Source organism: Hermetia illucens, chromosome 4 (assembly GCF_905115235.1).
Source record: "Hermetia illucens chromosome 4, iHerIll2.2.curated.20191125, whole genome shotgun sequence".
In the NCBI taxonomy this organism is placed as follows: domain Eukaryota; kingdom Metazoa; phylum Arthropoda; class Insecta; order Diptera; family Stratiomyidae; genus Hermetia; species Hermetia illucens.
The window spans coordinates 114,422,902-114,428,901 of record NC_051852.1 but is presented as its reverse complement, the minus strand read 5'-3'; positions in this window follow the sequence as shown (position 1 = coordinate 114,428,901).

The following is a 6,000-nucleotide window of genomic DNA, read 5'->3' as shown; positions in this document are numbered from 1 at the left end:
CGGTGCACCAACATTCGACAGAGATACTACGCACTCGTTGACCTGAATCACCGTTTGCCTTCCGCTGTTTTGCTGAGGTGGGGAAACAGAGACGGAAATTTTTTTTCCAGAAGGGGCTACCAGTGCATCTGGAGTGATCTTCGCTGCCTTTTCGTTACCACCCTGCAAAACCCACCTCAAGAATCCCTGTTACTTTTGCAAATTGCCTTCTTTAAACAGCAATTGTCTACGCGTCTACTCGCGATCGTCTCTAGCGGATTTTCCTCTAAGGCCTCCTTCGCGGAAATATGCGATTTTGTTTTTCTACAAGTAGTTGGACTGGCTACTGGGGAAAAATTGCCTGGGCATAGTAGATCTAGATGACTTTTTCTAAACATATACCATTCAGGAATATACACGCCACACACAACGTACCCCCCTTGAAAACTTTCGCTGCCATCAATGAGAACACTTTTGTAGCCGATTCGCCCTTCATCCTTCCATATCGGCTGCAAAACCCCCCTTAAAATCATCTTAAAATCACGAATTTGCATGGTCCTATCAAGTCTGCTGGAAATCGGACTATTATTAACAAAGTTATAATAGGTCAAAATTGTCACTTCTGTGCAAATTCAGGACTTTGAATGTCAACATCACCCGAAAGTGGTACTAATGGGACAAACGTCCACTTAAATGTTTTTATAAAAGAAATCCAGGATACCTTTCATATCTGAAGCGTCCAGCTTCCGGTTTCCCGACTTATTTCTCTTAAGGTTGCTGCCTTGTTGATTCGTTCAATCCTTGGTGCAGCTTCTTCCCCTGTTTTGAGTTAGCATTATTTGTGTTGCCTGGCAATGATCACTCCTTTTTCCTTCCGGGCTTTGCCATACACCTGATGTGGGTGTATGTGTGTGTGTATGTGTGTGTGTATGGTGGGGGAGAAGCTACAGCTTCTGAGCACTCAGGCCGTGTTGGCCCATTGTAGTCGCCACCCCGATTTAGCGGAATATTCCGGATTCGTTAACGTATTGCAGGATTTCCGTTAGTGGATGTGATGCTACCCATCGCAATTGGAGCTGATGCCTGATGCGTCCATAGGCGGGGCATTCACATAAGAAATGCTCCGTGGATTCCGCTTCTTCATTACAGGAGGGACACGTATCATCTTGAGTAATTCCTATTCTGAATATATGCCCAGCTAGTGAATTATGGCCTGTCAGAATGCCCACAATACACCTGCAAGTCCTCCTGCTTTTCGACAGGATAAACTTTGCGGTACGTATGTTCGGTTCTGGCAGGAAAAGTTTGGTGTGTCGAGCAGCATTATCCACCTATCATTATCGGAAGCTTGTTCCCAGTTTTTGAAAACAGACTTAGCCAATGCTACTGATACTCCAATTGCTGGCTCCGGTCCCGGCATTTGCCTCTACGGCACAGTGATCAGGTACCCAGAGTAGTTCCACCGTATTGAATATAGACATAGAGTTCAAACGGTTTCTGCATTCCTGAACGATTTTCGAGGTCAACCGCTCGTCAATCACCCAGTTTGCCGCCCTTAGGATCGCATAAACTTCGGCTTGAAAAACCGTTGGATATTGTCCCAACAGAAAAACCTACTTCTCGTTTTAATTCGAGAAGTTGACTCCGGCTCCAGAACCCTCTTCTGTTTTTGAGCCATCGGTGTAGAAGACTTCCGTACATCCCGCCACGCATTCCTCTGGGTCTTCCCAGTCCTCTTTACGCTCCAGGCTAACTTCATATCTTCTATCAAACAGATGTATGGAGACACGAGAATCGGAAGGCATTGTAAGAACTGGATTCAGTCCTCCCAGTAACCCTTCCAATGCTCTGTGCCCCCCACATCCGTTGTTTCCCCATGGATCTAATCGAATTAGCCGATGAGCTGCTCTCATTGCAGTGCTTTGAATAAATATATCCAGGGGCTGCAAATTGAGTAGTGCATTCTGAGCTGCGCCGGATGTCGTGTTCACGACACCAGTGATACCCAGACAAACAGTTCTTTGCAGTGCGGCTAGTTTACGGTGAAAACCTTTTTGTCTCACCTTAACCCACCACACTACGGATGCATATACGAACATCGGCCTAATGACGGCACCGTATATCCACATTACCACATGAGACCTCAGTCCCCATGTCGAGGCAAAGGTCCGTCTGCACAGCCCATAAGCTGTGAGAGCTCGTTTCATCTTTACCTCTACATGTTTGTTCCAAAGAAGTTTTTTATCTAGAGTGACTCCCAGATATTTCACCTCTTCGGAGAGTTGAAGGGTAGTACCCCTTATCTCAGGGAGGCAAAGTCCATCCAGTTTTCTCCTTTTTGTGATTAAAACCATTGCGGTTTTATTTGGATTAACTTAGGCACCAGCTGTCTATCAAATCAACGGCACGTTGTATATTCCTACACACTGTTCCAAGATCCCGATCAACAACATGCACAGCCACGTCATCAACATAAGCTTGAGCGTGTATTGGCAAATTTTGCATTTCGCATAGTAGTAAGTCGATCAGCATACTCCACAAAGTGGCGAAAGCACACCTCCTTGGGGGCAGCCCTTCGTTGCTTCTGCAGTCAGGTAGCGATCGACACCCACCAATACGCACATCAATCTCTGCATTAGCATAGCATGGACCCACTTAACTAAAGCATCATCAACACCATGCGCTCTGGCGGCATCACAAAGTTTTTGAAAAGGCGCATAGTCAAAAGCTCCTTCAATGTCCATGAACATCCCCATCGCATACTCACCATTCAAAGTTGCATCCTCTATCTTTGTGATCAAAGAATGAAGAGCAGACTCACAGGAGTTTCCACATTGGTAAGCATGTTGGTTTTCACTAAGTGGGTGCAACCTAAGTGCGTTTCCACGAATGTGACGCTCCACGAGTCTCTCCAAACCTTTCAGCAAGAATGAAGTCAAACTGACCTGTCTGAAATTCTTAGGATTAGAATAGTCATCTTTCCCAGGTTTCCGTATGAAGACTACCTTAACCTGTTGCCAAGAGGAAGGCACGTAGCCCAGAGCAAGACATCCTGGAAAAATATTTTTTAGAGGTGTCTCTCAGTGCTCCACACCCTCCTTTCGCATTGCCAGATAGATGCCATCCATGCCAGGTGCTTTGAAATTTTCAAAGGACAGTATGGCAGCTCTCACCTTTTCATGGGTAACAACCGCTTTCGCAGTGTTCCAGTTCCCCTTGCAACACTTGCGTGTTGAAGGGGTTGCAAGAACCGTCAACACTCCCCCTACTACCTCTCTCACCCGTTTTCCCGGGTGGTGTACTTCCACAAGGGTCGGTACTGAATCCAGTCTGGAACTCGTGAAAGTACCGTCGGGTTTTTTAAGAGAATCCAACTTGGCGACTCACCCCTTTTGAGGACTTAGCACAGCCGTGAAGTCTCTCTTTCGCCTTCCAGTTCCTCACAGTACGCTCTAAGGGAGTCTCGTTTCGAACACCTAACGAGCCTCTTATATTCACGCTGTGAGTTCCTGAAATTTAACCAGTCCTCGTTCTTGTTACTTTTGCAAGCACGGTTAAGAAGTCGCCTGGTTGATTTGCTGAGTTTTTGCTCCACCAAGGAACCGTTTTACCACTTTGGCCTCGGGAAATAGGGCAAGCCTCTTCATAGCACTCTAAAAGTGTGCAGTTCAGAGTTTTCAATTCATCTTCCAGCGCCAAAGGAGTCCTTAGTCGCCTAGGGAACTGTACTTTTTTGCCAAGAAGTTCATTGAACTTTGCTCAATCCGTTTTCCTAGGGTTCCGTCTTTGTACTGCAGACTGTTCGCCCGCAATTGTCAGATTGAATTCTTGATATCGGTGATCTGACAGTAAAACCTCGTCTAGCACTCGCCAGTGTGTAATCAACTCTAACAATTTTGAGGTACAGATTGTTAGGTCAATTACTTCGCTTCTTCTCGGTCCCACGAACGTAGGGGCGCACCCTACGTTTGCAGTCATAAGACCAGCTGAAGTGATGAAATCAAATAACTTCTCCCTTCTTGGATTGCATTTGCTACTGCCCCAACAAATATGTTGAGCATTCGCATCGCAACCTATTAAGAGCTCGAGACCATTTGATTCTGCATACGCCACCAGATCCCTAAGCTCTTGCGTTGGTGGAGGAGATACAAAGAATTATAGGGTAAATAAGCGGAGGCAACTATGATGTTCTTCCTCTCGACATTTATCTGGTATTGTATGATGACCGTAGCTAAGTCCTGGGAACAATACTACTACAAATAATAATAATCTCAGCATAGTTGCCTCTAACCGTCTTGACATCAGGACGCAAGCTCTCGGTCTTATGGATCTTTCATCGTAGAAGATTCTAGCCCCCTTTACTGATCCAATACCACAGATTCTGTTAAATCGAACCTACGGTGCTTGCACCAGAAAGATGTAGGGGAAATCCTGTAGCTTTGTCATTCTCGCTGCCATCAGGTAGGAGGGAGCTTTGGCATGCTGCAGGTTGATTTGACCAATCTTTATGTTTTTCGATATAAACTTGGTCTATTGTGTTATGGAAAACAGTTAGAAGCGTATGCGGCAGTCCGCGTGTGACGGGGTTCCCCCACACCATGCCGCCAGCAACTCGGTCCCTTCGTGGTTGATTTCTCTGAGAAAAGCCGCACTTGGAGGTACTGCAGTTCCTATGTTCTCATCCATGAAAGATTTCATCTCATCCCGCAAAGCATTTGTCTGTTTTCCACTTAGCATCTTAATTGGTTTACGGTGTCCTGGTTGCATAGATTCGATCACTCGAACTGGCATCAAGTCAGTTCCGTTCACGTCTCTGGCTTCCCTTCCTTTCGCTTGTTCTTTGCAAGGTGTTGGAGAAGTTACTAGCGGCTAGGATTCACTCTGTAGTCCCTTCCCCAATGCGAGCCCCCATACGGGGGTTCCGCCCCTGTATGCACTATCCTCCGCGCATAGCTCAATTGTGGGAGAGCGCACTGAAGATGCTGCAATTTGCTCTATGTTGTGTGAGTCGAAGACCATCATTGTTCTTCGCTCTCAAAATGGAGATGATGCCCTACAGTCTCCTGATGTGACTGAATTTCAGTCTATATAGGAAAAAGTGGAGCACCAAAGTCCATGCCCAGGTTCTGTTCACCCAGCATGCGGATGATGTCCTCTGCCTTCCTTCGTGGGCCCGGTAACCAACATTCGACATGTTCTGTCCTGCGTAGCTCAGTGTTCACAATAGTGAACTTGGGCCGATCGCCGGAACCCAAAGTTGGGATTACCTGCTGGAGCTACTTTACGGCAGCCTCGTCAGTGCACTCCAAATGGAGAAGCCCATCACGAAAACCTTGATTGTTAAATCGTGGCCTCGTTCCAGGCTCCAGCATTTTTTTCCACAGGCATTCCCGGAGGATGGTAAATTGTCCCTCTGACATTTTACCATCCTTGGAGGAAACTCCCTCGGCAGCAGTCAGAGCAGTGGCTGCAGCTTGCACCTACGTCCTCTTCCTTCCCACCTTCGTGTTCGTATTCTTGTGGGAGGGACCAGCTTCATTGAGATCTCTCTCACTGATTTGATCACCTCCCGGCACACCGGTCCTAATCCCAGCGAGACGTGTGGATATAAGCCCTGGTGCAGAGCACAAGAAAGCGTTGGCCACAGCAGATGTGTTGGTCTTACGATTCTTGCACGCATTACCGCTGACAGAAGAGTCTGGTGCGTCCAGTGTGGATCTTACCGGGGTGTCCAGTTTATCCTCACCTTCCGCCGGAGATTCCGCTTCCTTGCGTCCGATTTCCTAGTGGTGCAGCCACGCCCATGTCCTCATTCCCAAGGTGCTTCATCTTCCTTCGCAGTGCTCTCTTATGCCGTCGGCTTGGAGCCTTTCCAGGTTCACGGTGTCCGGCCGCTTGGATTTCCACATACTGGTATTAAACCAGTAGCGTGCACGTCACACCTGATACCTTTAATCATGGCCTTATATTATAATGAATATTCCTACGCTCCCCGATAAATTCACAAAGCTCCAAGATTTT